We start from the raw sequence: 21,006 nt of genomic DNA on the forward strand, positions 1-21,006 counted from the left end.
TGGTGAGTCAAACTACATCTACTCTCATTAGCACATTTAGAAAGTCCAGAGTAATCAACCCAGCAAGTTGTGCTAGTTGGTGTTGGTGCAATTGCTGTGACGTAGCTACTAGCGCGAATAAGATTAACGGAATAAAGTTTGGACAGGAAAGAGCGCTTGACGACTGCTACACTGTAAACACAAATGAGCCCATATGGGCGTTTTAACAGTTGATATGCCATTTTTCCCCCCTAGCTTAAAATGAGTACGCCCACGAGAAGAAGTAAAATAAGCTAGAACCATTATTATACCCCCGACCCCATTTGAAGGGGCATTGCGGTTGTAAAATGGGGGTTTTCAAGGCATAACGGTGGCGTAGGGGAAATTGAGACGAGCCAAACAGAGAAAAGAATAACTCAGCCATGACCAACAAGGCAGTCAGCCGCAGCGACAATTTCAGTAGGATTATTTCTGCAGTCAGATTCGAAATATCCCGCGCAATGTGTGTCGGCGCTGTTTTTCTGTTCGGAGTAGCCGCGCCTTGGTGCTGCAGAGGACGCCGAAGTCGGAACTACGCGCGGAGGAACACCAGCCTTCGGAGCGCGCGCGCACGCGTTGAAGCAGCTTTCAGCGACGGCCATTCGACCAGCGACGGCACATTCTTCTACCGTGGTTGATGTTTCTCACTGCTTTGAACCCCCAAGACTCCACGGTAAGTGACTTTGAACGATTATTACATGTTCTATGAGTGTGCATGTGTTCTAAGTGAGGAGACGCGCTGATATGACTTGTTGAAGGTCTCGATACAACATGGCGCGACAGTTGACCGTCCAGAACCATTTTGCACGATCACTGTGTTTCTTCGAGCTTTGTCGTAATCGAGGCGACTTGAGTGCTCAGAGTCAAGCGAGTGTACTTAAAAATTAGGATTTTATATAATGAGGGACTTTGCCGCGTCTTTAATTGGGCGGATGTGAGCATTCGACATGATCCCCGAAGCGCAAGCCACTACCATAATAGTTACGTGCAGTGCGAGGTGAGCTAAGCTTCGCCGCCTAACCGCGGCCTGAAAATGTGGCGGCTCGTTAAGGGCTTACTGCGGTGCGCGTGTGTGAGTGTTTGTACAGCGATCATTTGAGCGAGAACCGGCGGCGCTTCTTTGTGCGCGGTATCTGCTAGCTGGCGCGTACGTGGCGCCAATCCCCTAGCTCGTGCGATTGTGTGCAGTAGGTCGCCCACTTAGCGCGCATTGTGCAGATTTGCCAGTACGCTCCTTTCTATCGTCTGTGTCTCTTCGCGCCCACGTCGTTGATTGTGCAGGCAGTGCGCGACTGCGGCACGTAGCATGTAGAGCCTGCGCCCGTCGACTTTGATCTACGGGCGTGAAATGTCGGCGGCGCGTTTGTGGTATTAAAAGCGTGTGGTGAGCTTCCAACGGCACTACGGGTCAACGCCGCATGAGCTGCCGGTCAGAGTATAAGAACCTCTTTATTGTTAGCGTACTGCTTGGCGGTAACAGGTGACCTGCTTGGGTTCAGATTACTGGATACGCCGTCACTTGAACCTCGGCGGCCGGAGCAGGTGAGTACCAGTGGCGCCGGCACCTCGGCCGGCAGAAAACGGTGCCCGTGCCGTGACGAGATATATCAATTTACGCGATAGCATTGCCGGTGATAGGTCATACGGGCGCGTCGCTCCATGCCTGTGTTCTTTGCTGAGGCCGCCACTACGCCTGCGGTGCACTTACTACGTTATATCTATATAGTCGATGCTTGTGCAATGTTGTTATTCAACAGCTGGCGCTGTGCTCTGGATACCTGAACTTGTTTAATGTTTAATTACTTTGCTGCTGTGCCATTGCCTATTGGGTACAGATATTTAGTATTGAATTCTAGGTGCCAAATTAACACAAAGAAGTTGCGCTTTTCAACTCAGGATCATATCACACATCACAGCGTCATCCTATATTGCACGAGTATTAATAACAAAATTTCTGTTGCTGGTGAAAAAAAAAAGGGCAGACCGATCAACCTGTAACCTGTATCTGTGAGAAAAATGTGCTTCAAGTCCGCGATTGTCTATAAAAAAAGGTACTACCTTGGTATTCAATGTCAGTAACACTCATAAGTTATGCATCCTTTTGTGTGAAATAATTTGTCTTAGAAGCCAATCATTGTAAGGGATCAGTAAACATCTCATAGCTTAAGTAGTGCATATGTGCATGGGTTGGGCAAAGGTATTGGTTTGTAAAGAGCAAAGCCATTAAGATATAAAATATTGGCAAGCTTAGTTTAACAATAAGCTGACGAATATACAAAACCTAATGTAGCAGCAGATGTTCACCAAGATAAGCTTGTGACCAGCTTTTTTGTGTTCTGTGTGATCACTGTAGTGTCAAATTTTTCATTTTTATTTCAGGACTGCGGCTGCGGTCGTTTCATTGCCAACTGTGAGGATGAAGCAGCTTCATGGCCGGAGATCGGGCGCCTCCCATCAGTTTCCCTTTTCAGCAATAGAGGCCTTGGTATGCTCTTACCTAGAGTTTGCTTTTTTACCCTGTATGTTTTGAGCGCAATGGCTAGTTTAGCGGCATTACTTAGAGTGATTGGTGTGACACCTGTTCCATAGGAGGTATGCAGGTTATCCCACGTAACTCTAGCAAACTTTTAAAAATATGAATATGCCATCTAGCTGCACAGAACCTATGTAATGTTGTTTCCTGTCTCTTGGAAATACTTGGGTTTGCTGCATTTTGCCTAATTACCTAATTAGTCTTAATCAATTAATCAACTTCTCAAATGTAATTAGATAAAAAGTCTCAATTATAAAATTGTAGAGCAACGTGAAAATTTCCCAGTACAGCTATCTGTGGCTCAATATGTGCTACATAATGTGTTTTTAGAGCATGAAAGAAGCCTGAGAATCTCGCAAAGTGCCTTGAGTATGTTTCTGTGTGACAGCGCCTGTGTTGTGTTCTTCCTTCAGTCCTCGTCTTTTGCGCTGTACTAACAGTCGACCTCGAGTGGCCATTCCCGTGGCAGTCTTGCATGTATTGAGTGCTTGCCCTGTATAGGCATGTGTGTTTCCAGTAAGCAAAAAATACTGAAGGAGCCCAACGTGATGTATTTCAGGACAAGTGTATGGTGTAAATTACTATGTGACAATAAAATAAACTGAAACAAGACTTCACAGTAGAGGTATGCAGGTGTGTGCATCAGCATAATGACGAAAACCTCATGCAAGTTTAGAAAAATATTCATTAAGTTAGTTTCTGTCATTCTTCTCTGTCACATTATTATTGCAAAAATGTGCTCTCTAGTATTGCACGATTAAAAACACAGTTCAAACACATCATTTGCTGGAACCTTGACACTCATAGCAACATAGAGAGGAATGGTTAAAAATTTGCTTTGCTTCTCTGACCTTCATTTTAGGTCCTTCTCATGTTTGCTGAGCTTCTTAAACTATCATAGACCCCTTCCAGGGTTTACAGGCAGCTTGAGCACATTGTGCCAGATTGTGGAGAAGCTGCAGAGGTCGCAGTGTGTATAATGGTGTGCGGTAAATGCAAGTTTATTGCAAGATGCATTATGCTCAGTACCAATTATATTGAGTTATAACTTTAGCAAAAATCTCTGTTTTCCAGATATATATCAATGTGTCTCCAAAGAACTGCACTTTTTAAAAGAGTTGCTCATTCTCTGTCTACTGTTCGGTGTTGTTAAATGCATGTATGTTGGACAGCATAGTGCTTGGCCTTCAGCTGAAGGTAGTAGTGTAGGTAGTAGGTAGTAGTGTAGCAGTAGAGTGGTAGCAGTAGTAGCTTTATGCATGTGCATAAAGCTGCAGTAAGCCAAATGTGAAAAGATAAGGGCTAATACGATACAGCCATGTAGCAAAATTTACACAAGCAAACTGTTTGATGCAATCCCTAGGAAACTAAGCAAAAATATAAGAATGTGCTTATATGATAAACAGTACCTGTGTTTCAGGCGCATGGCCTTCTACCGCCATATTCCATAACAGTTCATTATTTAACACTTTAAAACTACTTGCCCTGTTTATGTCTAACTGCTCTAAATTCGAAAATTTTCATTGATTGCACTATGAAGGTTTTGGCTGTGGCTTAAGTTACTGCCAGAATTAAATTTATAGTTGTGGCCGTCCTATGGGTGATAACAAAAAGCCATTTTGGAACCAGGTGACTGTTATGCAGTATGCTAAGTGTGCGTATTAGAACAGCCACTTATATTTTCATTGTAACCATGTATAAAGTATGTATGTACACATCTCGAAGCCATAGACTGTGTACTGTTAATTGGAGGTGTTATTGTGTGGAGTAGGTTTTTTTGTAAGCATTGTCTAGAATTTGCACTACATTAAGGTGTAGTGAAGCCAAGCGAAAAATATTGACAAAATGGCTAAAGTACATTCTTAAGAGTATTAAGCGCACTTAGATGACTTTACAGCATGTAGTAAAACAAGAATGGGAACTGAAGTGCTTAATTTTTGTTCATTATTACCATATGGCACCAACATGCAATGAAGACAAAAGAGGAAGAGAAGTGAAGTGCACTAAAGGGCAACTCGCTCCTGATGGGAGCTGCATTCACATCTACATGATGCATGCAATCTTTGAGTTATAGCAGCAGCTAACCACCTGTTCACATTGTTGCACATTTGTATTGTTTATGTACTAAGTCTGGCCCTGGAAGTGTTAAGCAGTGCCACTTGTGGCATTGGTGCTGCATGCAAGACATCCTTCTAACCACAGGTGTTATGTATTATGTAAACCTAAGTTCTTTTAAATTCATGTAACCCACAAAAGTTCCATTTGAAAGGATGTGCCATATTCGCCACCATTGCCATGAGTAGCATTGGCTGACAGTCACAGGGCGAGACGTTAACCTTGCTCAGCTATTATGCAAAACTATTTTACATACAAATGTGGTAATTAGTATATATGCCGAAAGCCTCACAGAATAAAATTTTTTATTCGCATCTTACAACGATTGTTATTTTGCTTTAACTCAGGAGGCCTTTCTACCTGCGTTGCATCCTGTGGCTGGACCACTCCCACGATCTCGGCAGAATCGTTACACAGGTGTGTTCTTTTGTGATTCTCAGTACTGATATTTTCTAGTTTACATTCAATGTAAATGCACAGATCAAATGAAAAACAGGTTAAAAGATGAGCTCACAGGCACTGTATCCAAATGTTTGTTAGGAAGGAAAATCTTTTTTACAAGTTGTCGTTATAGCAACACAAGAGAGTGTGCACATCACACCACCAGTACCTAGCAAGCAACAGCATTATACCGTAGAAGAAGCCAAAACATCAGGCGAAAACCTGTACTAAACTAGGGACTGCATTAAGACCTTTTCGAGGCTTAAACTATTTCTTGGGTTACTCTGTCTAATTGCTTGAACTGAACTGACGTGTCCTGCAAAACAATTTGCATTCGCATTTGATACAATCTGCAGCAAAATATGAACAAAGGGCTGCAATACTCTAAGGGCCTACTATTGAAGTTGCAACCAGTCTTCCCAGTGTACTGCAGCCTCAGGAACATGAAATGTGGTACACTGTACCACATGCACACACAACAAATTTTAATCCATGGGCATCTGTACACTGTGCTTGTGCAGGACTGCGCAACTGGCTGTTTATTCGTGACTGAAACAGCTACGTACATCAAGACTGTATTGGGAAGCCACCATCTTTTTCAGTCAGTGTAACAGTCCATAAACATATGGATTTCCATGAGCATTTTGTCTGCCACACTTTTCTTTGTCGTTTTTTTTGCACTCCAGCTTTGATGGCTGCAAGACACTTCAGGCTGGCTGAAGAGACAGTGGTAGCCTAGTAGGTGGCCTCACAAAGTTGTTATTTTGATTTTTAAGAGCAGACTTGCTTTGGACAATGCTGAATAACACATCAAAAGGCACGGGATTATTGACAAGGTTAGAATGACTTTGAAAGAAGTTTAAGGCTTCTTTTAAACTCTGATCTGTCTGCTGAGACCAAATCATGTCAGCTTTTAATGAAGCAATGTTCAGGTTGGAAAGCTGCAAGGCTGTGTGGGTACTCAAACACCATCATTGCTTCATATAGCTGAAGTTGCTGTGACATCAAGGCAAAAGGAAATGACATGGCAAAGGAAAGGTTGGTCGACAAAGGACTCATTGGCAATTATGTAGGTTCAAGGGCTATTGCACTGAGTAAGAAAATGTGTTCCTGATACAGCGTGAACAGTGTTAATGCTGAAGAACAAACTGGCACCATCTCCCCAGTCCTACACAAGCACGTGCATAGAAAGGGATGCCTGTTGGCCTTGAGGGCCACCACTGGAGGGATCACCTGCTATCGCTATGACATAGAATGTGACATCAGATGACTATAGTTCACACCTTTGCTGCAGCTCGCTGGCTGGGCAATTGAAGCCTTGATTGTAAGGATGAAAAGTTTCAATCACAAGGTGGCAATTTAGTTGCCAACTCTTACAGCATGGTTCACTACTCAGTGCTGCAGTGCTGGACGTATTTGACCAAGCCTGGTGCGAGTTCTCATGAGTACCCATGTTCAAGCTGCCGCTAGATACTTAGTTGATAAAGTCACTGAAAATGAAATTTGGTCATCGAAAGAGTCATGAAAACAATGCACACAAGGCTTGTAGCGTGCTTACTTGGTATGACCTCAGTCAAGACACCCTGTGTAGAGATGCTGGCAAAAGTGCAGCAGAAGTGTGGATTGAGGAGACAAAAATATAAGCTGTTCAAGTTCCACATATAACAGACTGATAATAAATCGCCGTTCAGCAAGAACTCCGGCAAAAGGGGCAAGCTGCACTCCCCACAACGAATGCTATAAAAACAGTACTGTTATTGCAGCAAAATTGCCTATAGCTCTTTTGATAGCTTGATAGCTGGTAGCTACTTCATGGTAGCACTTGATAGCTGGTATCACACAATGTTTTCTATGCCACGGAAATATTCCAGCACGTGGGGGCCACAATTCTCCTAGAGGCCAATACAGACACAGGTTGCCAGCAAGCATGGACTAAAGATTTTTCCGTTTGCATTGATGTAGTCTACCACATTTTGTTTTCTTGGGTGCACAGTCACACTGGGGTAACAATTTTCTGCCTGAATATTCATCGCAGGGAGCACTGCAGCCAGCTGAAGCGAGTTTTTTGTTCACACCTTGCCACAGATGCGGCAAGATGTAGACTTGACCCATTTTTCTAGGCACATTTGTTGGGTTCAAGAAAGAACGCAGAGTAGCTTAAGAACTTTATTCCTTCTAGATTTAAGGCGTGGGGCCAGGTATTAACCATTGTTTTAAGAATTTTCCCAAACCGGGAAAGATTCTTTCTTGAAAGTCTTCTCATATCAGCTTGATACAGTCCCTGGCTGAGTATGGGTGCATGTGCTGTGGCTTTGTTTTAGTCTGTTTAAAAGGTCGTTTTCCTTTTGAGTGTTCCAGTCGCAAAGAAATCACAAATATATTTTGATTTCAGGAACCCTTGTGACATTACATAATTCCTTTACATGTTGCAACCAAGCTTATTTTTTAAACACATGCCTTTCTTTCAGCATGAAAAAAACATCTTAGATGAAACAAGGCAAAAATGGCTGCTTATGCATTTGTACGATATTCCAACTGAGAGGGGTGAAAAGTAATAAAATGTTCTACTTTCATAATTTTTCTACCATGTGTACAACATTTCTTAATAGGCATGAAGCAAATTCACTTTTATCACTAGCCTATTACAGAAACAAAAAATGACAAACTGAGCTTTTAAGGGGGCCCTCAGAAGGGCCCAGTCCGTGCGTCTTCTTTTCTAGCGCCATGGCTGTGAGCGCAGCTGAGCACATCTGCAGCCTGCACACCCTGTTCTAGAGGTGATCTGCTGCGTGTGGAAAGACTAGACGTGCTGATATGGCGTGGTATTATGTGCACAGTCTTCCCCCGTGTTTAGTACACGGGGTTGCATAATCTGTAGTTTCAGAGATGCATTGAAGTTTGATACAGACAAAGCATTCACCTCCACTGCCAGCACTTTTCATGATGGTGTCGTTCCACTGTGTGTGGCAGTATCAAAGAGGACAGGGTGGATGCGAAAGCAAGGCTGGGTTTGCTTCATGCTACCTATGTGAAGGTATCGTTAACACACCGTGAAACCGTATCTTTGGTCGCCGACTCTCAAATTTCAAAATTTTTTTCTCATTCAGATTTGTGTTTTCTGACTGCGGCCCTTTCCGTGGGAAAACAATCCATTTGCAAATGTACTTATTTGACTAAACGGTCGAATCTGAGTACAACAAACCAAATTGCTGATTTTAGTGCATTCGTTATGTTGGGGTTCCTTTGTATATGACTCCAGAAAAAGCCGACCATTGTCTGCTCACACTCCGCCGCGCCCGCCCATATAGGAATAAACTTAATTTTGGTTGGCCACGATGCTTATTGGTGTAGTAGCTGTCGTGTGTCCACCCATACACATTTTGTTGGCTTCCCGAAAACCTCAAAGAACAGCGGTATTTTGCTTATGTGCATTCACTAATCAAATAAGTACATGTTTGCTAGAATCCCCATAATATTGAGTCAGCTGGTCTGCTTGAAAATGTTCAAAATATGGCAGTTAGATTTGTAATAGGAAGTCATACTAAAAGGCTTTGTATTACTGAGAGTAAGGGTAAGCTGCAATGGCAGGATTTAAAAGACTGGGAAATCTCTTCAGTTAAGATTATTTCAAGCATATACTGTTCCAAACATGTAGAGATAGAGAAATTCATATCAGGCTATCATCATACCTCACAAGAAAGAGATTACACTAAAAAGGTTTATTAATTTCCTTTACTTATAGGTGATGCCTCACATTGTTTTTTCCTTGGACCAAAGGGACTGCAAGGTTTTTCAGCCTGCAATTGTTTGCATAGTTTTCAAAGATAATTCCCTCCCTGCTTTGTGTGCTTGATTTGAATGTAAGTTACATTACACAGAATGTATACCCCCCCTGCAATGCCAGTACAGGCGAAGCAGGTACTAAATGAATAACCACGAAAGGATTTTGGAGCGAGCAAAAATGGCATGTGCAATAGATATGCGTAGATGTCCCGTTGGTGTTGCTGTCAAACAAGAAATTGGGATATCGAGGAACTGAGCAAAGTAACTACATGTGTGCTTGCCAAACTATAGCTGTCATTTACACCTTGATTGTGACTTAGCTACCAAAGAAGTTTTTTTGTCTTGTTCTTTTTCTGTTAAAATGTACTTTTTTCTTTGTCTACTTTCGTTTGGGTTTTTGTAGCTATATCGTGCACATGTGACCAATAATGCCATGTGGAAGTTAGTGGTTGTTGGTATTTCTCACTGCCTGTCGTTTGTTCAATGTGTGTACTAAAGTCAATAGAGCACCAACCAGTATAACCTAGTGTGTTGAATTTGTTTTCTTGTGTTAGTACAAATGATCTGACTGGTTATGTGCCCAAATAAACAATTAGATTATGAAAACAAAGTTCATCAGAACATGTCATGCATTTTACTTATAATTACCCTATTTCAACTGCAGAACCCACATATTAAGGCATGTAGATTTAAGTGGAACAAGTCTTTTTGCAATCCTTAGTTCTGAATAGGTGAGAGCAGTGCTAAGGGCACAAAGTGAGTCCACATAGATAAATGGCATGGTGCACTGTGCACTGACTAATAATTGATGTGTTTTTGCAACAGACAAGCAAATAAATATCCAGTAATGCCTTGTCAGAGGCACGAAAGCACATAAAGAGGCAGGGGGTGGTCAGATACAAATGTGCTGTGGTTTCAGATTTGTTAACAAGCATACCACTTTTCTGTAACTTCAGAGAACAGGTGCTGCGCTGACACATTAATCTTTTTTTTTTTCTTGTTGTTATTTTGTGGGATTTGATTAGTTTCTGGGTTAATGGTTGCTGCTTTCGCTAACATGTTGCACTTATGAAATTTGGGCTGTCATCTGCACTGTTTACAGTGTATGTACTCTTATGGTCACATTATAGTGGTGCTTAATCGTGAAGGCTCTCATTCAAATATAAGCTTGTCTGGTCTACATATGCTTTCCTTCATGCCAAAGGAATAAGATATACTATGTTTATGTCAGAAGGAAAGAAATTGAGACTGGTGTCTATTATTGCACATAAATCTATGCTTAGTTGCGTTAACATTTTTGCATAATTTCAACAACTTATTTAGTGCATTTCTGTAACATTCACACTCTTTCTTATCCACTTAGGTGTAAGGAATAAAGGCAAAAAAGTGAAGCATTGCAGTGGATTTAACTTAGTGCTCTTGATTCTTGTTACCTTCTTGATAGCTTTTCTATTTGGAAGAGCATATGTACAAAAGCATGTTTTGACCAAATAGGCTGCTGTTTGGGAGGCTTTGCAAGCACCACTATAACGTGACAAAAGCAGTGTGTGGCCATTTGGTTATATAAATTCTGGTGTAATGACACCACAAAAAGTAAACAAAGATATGTACGCACATGACACAAGCACCGGTTCTCACTTCAAGCTTTAAAATAAGGAAACAGGCAATATTTAATAACAGGTGGAGACATGATGTGATGATATCTGTTAAAAGAAATTCTTTATGCAGTGCAACTAATGGATCACTGATACATTCGTCATACTTTTTAAATGTTGCAAGCCACAATTACCTTGCATGTTGCCAGGTCGTAATACCTGGCTACAACGCAAGTTTTGTGGAACACAGGACCGCAGTCACATTCTTTGCAATATTTAACATTGTGTGATGGAGGATTGTTTCACACGGATGACTCATACTCCCTCAATTTCCCTGATTTCGCATTAATAGAGCATCCCATCTGTCCAATGTAGGCACGGCCTTATGATGGCAGCAGACTACACAACGCTTGCGGCCTAGCTCACTAGATGCATATTGTGCTTCAACCACAACCAACCTTTTCCTTTTTTTGGCTTCTGCCTTTTATTACAGCACAAAACTCTCCTAACAAGGGCCTGAGAAAACAATGATTTGTGCAACTAAATTAGGTATGAATATGGAATATAATGAATGAGATGAAGTAAAAAGGTGGTTGCAGTTGTTTCGTATGCATTTGTAATTTTCATGGGTAATTGTGTAGCTGGTCTCTACGGGCAAAAATTTTTTTTCTGTATGAAACATGTGATGAGAGATTTGCTCTGATGAGAAAAAAAGACAAGCCAGGAAAACAAATTAACTTGTTGCGTGCAGCACAATTTGCAGGCGGTGCACTGTGCAACGGAGGTTATGTACAGTCAGCCATTCCCATCCAGTCATGCTTGCATTGCATACACACGTATTAATTTGAGATTGCGGCTAATGAAGTTTGTGTGGAATAACTCTCATTCGCACATAGTGATGCACTGCAAAATAGATTGGTTCGTTCCTGTGTTCATCAAAACTTGTAGCCAAAAATTATGAGCAGATGTACATAAGATAATTAAGCTTTGGCAGATTAGCACGAAAAGGACAAATGCATCAGTCATTCTCAGCTACATTGCACAAAGAATTTGTTTTTGAATTAATGACATCACTTCCTGTCACTATGTGATGTATATGATGTCTGTTTTCTTATTAAAGCGAGAGTTGAGGTTAGGCACTTGTGTCCTGCATGTCTTTGTCTTCGTTTGCTTCTGTGGTGCCATTACACCAGAATAAGTCCATGACAGGAGCTGCCAGTCTATGCAGTTATACTACATTGGGCTCAGTACGCCTGGCGGCCTGAATGTGACGAGTGCGAAGTAGCAGTAAGAACTTCAGAAGGGTAGAATTTTGTGTCGGTGGTGCATATTACAGTATGGTGAAGCGCTATAGATGGAACAGTGTGAGGCGAGACAGATGGGAAAGTGCTACAGACAACTGTGAATGTTTACTGGAAAGTTTCGCTGCAGCGGGACAATGCATGCGTTATCCTGGTGCAGCAAAATTTGCCAATGTTCATAGTTGTCAGTAGTACTTGCCCATCTACATTACACTTCACCGTACACTAGTAGCAGTAACAACATAAACCAACTGACCCGAGCAATAATGAAAGCCCACAGAATTGCCAAATTGTAGGAGAAATGTTTCAGTGTAACACGTGTTTTGTTAACTGACAAGCAAATGGCATACATGTCTGCGAACCGATGATCAGATGCATTTTTCATGCACATACATTATTTTGTACAACTGCTTCCTGCTTTGGTTTTTTATGGCTTTTAGGAAGCATTCCAAAGTACTTAACTGTTTGTCTGTTCTAAAATTGAATCTGTTCTCAGCCAGCACTATGTGGCATTACTGCATAAGCCCTTACTTCGTCAGTGTCCTTCGCACTGTTCCCAACTAAATATGAATAACCAAATAACCATGTTTTTTATTTTCAGATTATGAAGAAAATACTCTTAATATGTATTTCATTAGAAAAATTTTCTCAATTTTAGGAAGAAGTCTGGCTGGCCCCAAGCCTGGTGCAAAATGAAGAAATGGCACTCCACATCAATTCATGTTTACTTGTCGTCATAACCAGTCTGTTAGCTTAATTTTTGGTTCTTCCTATTGAATTCTCAAGAAAGGTACCAACTCTGTCATTCACTCTGCAAACAAATTTTTGCACTTGGGGATGCAGCCATGCACAAAGCCTTTGAGCTCATTAATATCTTTATTCTTTAAAGAAAGTGCAGCTGCTGCGTGGAGCAATAGGTTGAATAAGACGAGGGTAAATTAAAAGATGGCGAAATTAGTCATCAACAGTTGTCCAACAAAGGAAGTCTCAAGCTGGAGGCAACATCTTTGCAAGAGAACCAAATGGCTCCAGCCTGAGACATTCGTTGTTCAACCTGGCAAGTCTCCTTCTCTAAATATTTCCTCTAGCCTGAGACCTATATCCATTCCACCACCCTTGACCAACAATACACCTATACATTTGGCAACCCATGGAAAGGTAGCAAATTCACATTCAAGGAAAGGGAATGTAGTGTGCACCCTGGAAGGTAGCATGAACAGTATTTTATTTACTTAATGAAATGCAGATTTGCTATCCAATTACTTTATTTTGATCCCCGTTTTATAATTGGACAGCATGGTTCCTCAGAGAGAATAATAATTCGAAGCTCACACAATTTTGCTCCTTTATGTCCGTTAAATCTGTCCTGGTTGCTACACTATCAGCCCTGTCTGCAATCGCGTAGCAGTGTTTTGAGCATGCATCCAAATTCAAAAGAATAGTTAGGCTTCTACCTCAGAATGTTTGCTACTGTGTTGCAGCTCGAATTCTATGTCTAGGTGGTCACTGTGATGCCATGTGCTTTTTAAATAAGACCAATATGCTATTTGAAGGGCAATTAAATGCAATCTCAAATGACCTCAGCTCGGGGAATGACACAATTGGAGGTCAATGTGATAAGGAGGATTTGATTTCTGAAAACAAGGCACTTAAACGGGAGAAAGCATGACTAATTTCGTATAAAGATGATGCTTTTGGATATGATCAGGGAAGGTACTTGTTCGTGGCTGCATTTGCAACATGTTACATTGCTGGCTTTAAATATTGCACTGGGTACAGTGAAATGTTGCTGCTTGCACAATATTCAACTAAACATGGTAGCCATGCTAATGTGTCCATGCAGAACACAACTCATCCACTATTATGGACTACAGTGGAATCTCGATAAACGAAAATCGCTTCGAAACTGCCGCTTAAATAGGACACCATCCTGATAATTGGTTGGCTCTCTGCAATGTCTCTCAGTAAATATAATGCCTGGTAAATGGAACCAATTTCCCTGGCACCTTGAGGCTCCATTTAAAGAGCACCCACTGTAAAAATATAGGGGGGATCGTGTTTGGAACTTTCGTAAATGTAGTCTTAAACAAAACCGCATTTCAGTGGGAGCGAAATGCAAAAGCACCTGTGTACTTAGACAGGTGCATGTTAAAGAACCCCAGGTTGTCCAAATTAATTCGGGTTACTCGCTATGGCATGTGTCATAATCAGAAGGTGGGTTCTGGTTCGTAAAATACAATAATTTTTAATAGCTTGCTCAGATATCCAGCACTAAATTATGTAGCTTGTTTGTGTGATGAGTCCCAATTTCTTAATTTAGTACTTTGACATTTATCATATTTGTGTGCTAGTCCATGCAAAATACCACTGATCGGCCTCATTATACCAGCCACTGTTAATTAGGAATGGCTTAGTCAAGCAACTTAAACTTACAGCACAAACACCTAAGGCGAACCACAAAAGGAAGATACGACACACACTGGTGCTAACTTCTTTATTTCTTCGTCGTCGATGCAATATAAACCTTAGGCCACACTACCGCGCAGGCACTCAGATTACATTACAGAGATCTGCCAAATTATCACATACGCAAGCGTAGGAAGTCAAATTCAGATGGATGCAGGGACAAAGATATCTTACTAATGCAATTATCGCCCTGCCTTTCTTGTGGTAAGCCTCTAAGGCAAGCCGCACATGCTCATTCTTGCTTTTGCCAAGAATTGACGTCCCATCAAGTTGTGCCTCACAATTGTTGCAAGAGTTTATATGCGCACCAAGGTGCGCTCCTCTATCTACATTTTTGTTTACTTGTTGCGCATGTTCCCTGAGTCGCTCATTGATGCAATGCCCTATCTAGCCAAGCTATGTCTTAGCACATGAGAGTGAATTGTATAAACCACGCCGACCGCGCACAACATGTATGAAGCATCATGCCGAATTCGGCGTCCTCCTCTGCCCTCTCCGCAGGTGCGGGAGCATGCTTTAAAAGCTTGTTCGGTGCAGAAAACGCCAAAGGAACACTATGCCTGCAAGCAATTTTCTTGAGTTGATAGATGACCTTATGTGTTTAAGGGACCGCGCAGGGAACATGCACAAAAAGTAAACAAAAATGTAGATAGAAGAGTGCACATTGTTGCGCATATAAACTCTTGCAAAACTTGTGAGGCACGACTTGATGGGACGTCGATTCTTGGCAAAAGCATGAATGAGCTTGCGCGGCTTGCCTTAGAGGCCTACGACATAAAAAGGCAAAATGATAATTGCATCAGTGACATAGCTTTGTCCCTGCACCCATCTGAATTTGAGTTCCTACGTTTGCATATGTGATAATTTGGGAGATCTCTGTAATGTAATGTGTGCGCCTGTGCAGTTGTGTGGCCTAGGGCATATATATGCACCGACGACGAAGAAATCAAGAAGTTGTCAGTTAGTGCCAGCGTGTGTCGTATCTGCCTTTTGCGGTTCGTCTTAGGTGTTTGCGCTGTAAGTTTTAAGTTCAGAATTATGTGCCAACTAGGCCAAATGAAGTTTTACTCTTAGTCAAGCGAGCTCAATATATAGTGTGTGCAAAAGTGTGGAGCGTCAGTACAAAGTAACAGTTCAAACACATGGCTCTGTAGTTACAGTTCAGTATGAAACGAGATAAGATTTCTTAGCATTTCTTTCATTTACTAATTTCATTGTATTAGGACATGTAGAATACTAGCAACTGGCATGCTTACAATGTACAGTGCTCTTTTTTAAAATCCAGACAATTGTTTTACTGGGGCAGAAATGTGCTTTCTTTTGGGCCCGGAAGTGAACATATATTTCTTACATTTGGTGTAAAATAAATTTTCTTCACTGTCAGTGTGTGTCTCGTGCATTTTTCCTTTCAGCAAGTAGCAACTGCTCTCGAAGGCGTTTGCTGGCCTCGGAGGCACTGCCGATAAGCTAGGACGACTGTATAAAAGCTTTGCAAAGAGGGGCTCTGTGATCAGCGAAAGGGAAAAAAAATGAAGACGTGCGGTGACGGGTTCATTCGCCATTGGACCACGTGTGCGCGTGACTTGGTCGATTCAGCGGTGGCCCTGTGCCGTCGATTGGACCACGTGTGGCGAGCCCGCGGCGAAATTCTTCGTGGCGGTACGCCGCGCCTATGCAGCAGCAGACGGAACACCGCAGGCCAAGGTGTCGGACGCCGGCGTTCGCTCCGAGCAGGTGCGACGCCTGCTCGGGTGGCAGCTCACCGACGGCCGAGTTCCCTTGAGCCTTGATCGCCGGCGTTCGACATTTCGGCCTGCGGTGTTCCGTCTGGTACTGCGTAAGCGCGTGACCCGCGCCACCATGCATTTCGCTACGAGCTTGCCGCACCTAAGCTAAAATGCCTTTAATTCCTTCACAATACTCCCATTGTACCTCCCAGTCAAATAGGGGGGGGGGGGTGAAGTGGGCGTATACGGTACCCCCGTTGTGTGCCCAATTAATGCCCACGTCAATGGGAGTTTTATCGTACGCCCTTTCAATGGGAGCAAAAAGATGTACAAAAGGGAATGCGCCAGAGGACAAGCAAAAAACGCCCATCTGGGTGTTTTTTTGTTTACAGTGAGTTACTAGCCCTCGGTCCTGTACCACTTTCTTTCGGTTAGTCTTGTTCGCGCCATAAACTATGTCAAAGCAGCTGCAGACAGTTCAGGCCTAGCTGAACTTGTCGCTCACCGATGGAGAGGTTATGTGACTAAACCTGTCTTCACGCCATCAAGATATACATAATAAGATAAAATCCGTGGAATGTAGAAGCGTAAAGAATTCATCTTAACTTTGAAGCATGTGCAGCTAAGTGTGCTACCTTGTGGAACTCACGTTTACTGTACAAATTGCCTGAACAAAGCATTTCCAATTCCCATACGAAATGTCTGGTTAAAAAGGTAGATTTCAATTAACTTAAAGATCACGGATTCAAATTTCGGATAGACCTCAATATTCAGTAACGCCAGGTAGATTCGTATGCCTTTTTGATATTGAGGCTGTCTTACATAAATAATTCTTCGTGAGTGAAGCCATCGCGAACGTTTCCCTCAATGAGCATGAGATGGTCATTCGACGAAGCGCTTTCTCTAAAACCACACAGTTGCAGGTCAAGCAGTTTGCTAAATCCTTAAAAATACAGAAGAAGAAAATTAGACATTTTTTAAGAGTTTTGCTGGTACAACCTGTGATGGCCATTGGACGGGAACATGTTACTAATGAGGGGTCTTTGCCCTGCTTCAAAATCAAATTGGCAATGGCTTTCTTCCATGCAGAGGGAAGGTACCCAACAGCCCATAAAGCATGGTAAAGTGCGAGTAGATTCAGTTCAGTATTAGTGTGGAGATGTTAATTTATGTCGTACATGATTCTGTCAGGACTCGGTGCAGAAATCTTGCTTACGTTCAACGAAGCTCTTAGCTCGGTTATATTGAAAGGATAGTTACAACGAGAATTCTGTGTTCAGTTACGGTCGAATGTCTTGCGCTCGGCTAATTCTTTGTTCTTGAGAAATTATTTAGAATACTGCATCGAGCTAGACACACTGTCGAAGTGTTCACCAACAGCGATGGCCTGGTGAAGTGAAATAATATTAGGGTTTCTTGTCCCCTTAGCTTTCTTAGGCATTTCTAAACTTTGACGCCGATAAGGCAGCTCGGACGTCAAACCAAGAAGACCGCTGCGTCCCCATTCCGCTCTCAAGGACCGACGCCGCGAGACAACTTGGCATTCTGGCACGCACGATCTCCTTAGCAGAGTGGAATACCGTACATACAAGGCGCACAAGACTGCACCGACTAAACCCATCACTTCAACTCAGACCTCTAGCCGGTGTGCACCGGCGTGAAGCGTCTCTTCTGTGTCGGTTATGGCTTGGAGTGGCCCTCACGAATGCCTACTCAGCCCTAATTGGAATGGCTGATAGTCCTGCATGTGATGTTTGCGCATGCGAGGAGAACATTGACCACATATTGTGCCATTGTCCTCAATTTCAAGCACAAAGACAGTATTTGTCCGACACATTGAGGAGACTAGACCATCGTCCTCTGAGTGAACAGACAATATTAGAGCACCGTCCCGACCGATCATCGGCTCAGAAGGCAGTGAAGGCACTTTTGTGTTTTCTCAGAACTTCTGGTTTGCTCGAGCGACTTTAACTGAAGTGCTGTCCGTACACGTACCTACACCTTCTCTCTCCCTTCTTTCTCTTCCCCTTCTCCCTTCCCCCAGTGTAGGGTAGCCAACCAGACTATTGACTGGTTAACATCCCTGCCTTCCTGTATTCTTCTCTCTCTCTCTCTCTCTCTCTCTCTCTCTAAACTTTGAACTTTTGATGGTAGGGTGCTATGCCAGAGATAAACCTCTCCCAGCTATCCCTCCCTACTTTGCGTTGTGTGCCCCTTGCCTGTCAATTTAGGAGTTTAACTTCTTTACGATTTTCTTCTCTGGGAGGCGACATACTGCACCCCACGCTTTGATTCGTTTCTTTCGTGCCAGTCTGCAGCCGCATTCCACCAGGGGACCCGTCTTTCATATGAGGGACCGTCTGTTCGCGTAATAAATTTTTCAGCTGTGTCAAGAACAAACGCACGAAAATACGCTACTGCGGCATCAATACTAAACTGGTTGATAAAATCTTGTGTTATGTATGTTAATCTTATTAACTTTTCCAGCCTGCAAATCATAGTTTCCAATTGGGGTCACGGAGAGGACTGTCATGTTGCTGTGTTAAAGTGCGTGTTAGAGGAAAGCGGTCCCTCCTGGATGATTCTCAATTACATTTTATTCTATGTAAGAAAGGAGGTCCGCAGTGCCAATCGTTACATCTCCGGAAGATTAATAATTACGATGTGTATTGCAGTAGGTGGGCTCTTTTTTAATAAAGAGAGCATGTACCAGGGTTTACTAGAAAGTTCTCTATAAGCCGACCCCTGACAACACACCGTGTTTTTCCCCACAAAGTGCTGTGAGCATTAAAATCGCCAGCGATAATGTGTGGTTCTACGAGCTGGTGAATTAGCATGAAAAGTTCTGTTTTGCTCTGCTCGTAATGAGGTGGCATATAAGTGGAAGAGATGATGATTAACTTGTTAAAAGGAATCGCTCGAACAGACGCTGCCTCAAGGCGTGTCTGGAAAGAAAGATTCTGGCAAGCAACTGACTTATCTACAATTATTGATACAACTCAGCACAGGGTTGATCATCATCGCGGCCTGTTATGTAGGGAGATTTACCTGTGTAGATTTTAGGTATGTTTCCTGAACATACAGCGGTTTCGGACTGAGTTTATACCGCAGCTCTTTAACCTCATTTGCATTCTCTGGAAGCCCCCTGACATTCCACTGTAGTGATTTTGTGTACATGCTCTATGTTTCTGTGCGGATGGCATCGCCGCTGGCTCACTACATGTGGGCCGGACAGCCGGCGGAAGCCGTTGTTGCTCTGCCCCCTGGCGCGCCACTTCGGCAAAGCTGCTCCTTGGAAGGTACGATACCCGCCTTCATGTCTTCTTGAAGGATATATTTTCCTTCACTTTGGTGTTCCCAATTTCTTCCTCATATTTCCACGATGGGCAGGACTGCGAGTATGAGACGTGCTACTCGCCAATGTTTACACAATGAGCAGTATTCTTGCATCTGTGAAGAAGAAGACGCGCCTCGCGGCACAGCCGCATCGCCAACGCGCGGCTCGTCTCCGCTCGGGCTGTTGATTGCTGGCGTCCGTTTGGACAGTGCTTCGGGCTGCCTCGCCGTTCCCGGTCGCTGTGCCTTCGCATTAGGCGCCACCAATAAACCTTTTCACATTTGGTGGAGCTGCTGGGACTCAAACCCCGTTGCTTGAAACCCTGGAGCTGAGATCAAGAACGCTACCGCCCGCCATGGCCGACACCTCATCCCAAACGGCACTGACGCCACAGTCCGTCACCTACACCGGCGTTCCACGACAACGGGACCCCAAGATCTTCAGCGGTGCAGACGACGAAGACGTAGAAGACTGGTTTGCGTCATATGAACGGGTGAGCGCACACAACAAGTGGGATGATCCAGCCAAGTTAACTCACGTCATCTTTTATCTGGCTGGTGTTGCCCAACTGTGGTTTCACAACCACGAAAGTGACGTACCCACATGGTCACTCTTCAAGACAACCTTTACGGAAGTGTTCGGCCGACCCGCTGTTCGCAAGCTGCGCGCCGAACAACGCTTGCGCGCCCGAGCACAGCAGACGGCAGAAACGTTCACAAGCTACATAGAAGACGTCGTGGACCTTTGTAAACGAGTCAACGCCGCAATGCCCGAAGCTGAGCGAATTCGCCATATACTGAAAGGCATCGATGACGGCGCATTCCAGATGCTCCTAGCGAGGAATCCGCGCACTGTGTCTGAAGTTGTCAGCCTATGCCAAAGTTACGATGAGTTAAGGAAGCAACGCGCTTCGACTAGGCGTCCTCTGGAAAGGGACGACTCGTTGGCGAGCCTTGACAACATGTACGGCCCATCCTCATTCCTTCAGCGGGTCAAGGACTTCGTGCGTGAGGAAGTTGCCCGCCAACTTTCTTTAGTCCCCTTCACTCAGGAGCCCACCTCCCGTATTCCAAACACGCTCCGCACCCTCATTTCCGAAGAGGTCACTCAAGTTGTCCCTTCCGCACACCATCAGCCGCCTGCAGCCGCGAATCTCAACTCTGCGCTGGCAGTGCAGCCTGTCGCCACGCCTCTCACCTATGCACAGCCAGTCCTACCTGTGGTCGCGCCTCTCACGTACGCGCAGGCAGTACGCAGGCCTCCACAGGCGTCTTTCGCGACCCAGTCCCAACCGCTGCCACCGGAAAGCCATGCTGCATCTTGGACCGCACCGCGAGCTAATCCTTGGAGGACACCTGACAATCGACCTATCTGTTATTCTTGCTGCACTCCCGGACACGTCGCCCGATATTGCTGCCGTCGCCCTCAAGCGTTAGGCGACGCCTCGCGGCCCTTCCAGTACGGCAGCCAGCCATTTCGCCAATACGCCGCGGCCCCTTCCCTCCAACCGTACGCTCGTGCTGACATCCCAAAATTTCCTTCGCGTCGCTCGCCATCCCCTCGCCGACGCTCGCTCTCCCCAATGCGTCGGCGACCCGCACCACCTGACCAGGAAAACTGAACGTCGCAGTTCAAGAGGCAAGAACTGCGTCCCATTCGAACTGTCTAAGTCCTCGCGCCTCTCCTGCTA

General features: G+C 43.9%; 1 long non-coding RNA gene across 2 annotated transcripts; it reads left to right on the forward strand.

Moving 5' to 3' along the window:
- Positions 1–577: 577 nt before the first annotated feature.
- Positions 578–15,635, forward strand: LOC129384595 (uncharacterized). 2 transcript variants are annotated; one of them, XR_008612304.2, is made up of 4 exons: positions 578–691; positions 2,398–2,503; positions 5,014–5,083; positions 12,445–15,635. It is a non-coding gene; the product is annotated as an uncharacterized lncRNA (long non-coding RNA). The 2 variants fall into 2 exon arrangements; XR_008612305.2 differs by lacking the exon at positions 578–691 and adding an exon at positions 705–1,560.
- Positions 15,636–21,006: the final 5,371 nt, after the last annotated feature.

Source organism: Dermacentor andersoni, chromosome 5 (genome assembly GCF_023375885.2).
Source record: "Dermacentor andersoni chromosome 5, qqDerAnde1_hic_scaffold, whole genome shotgun sequence".
NCBI classification, from domain to species: Eukaryota; Metazoa; Arthropoda; class Arachnida; order Ixodida; family Ixodidae; genus Dermacentor; species Dermacentor andersoni.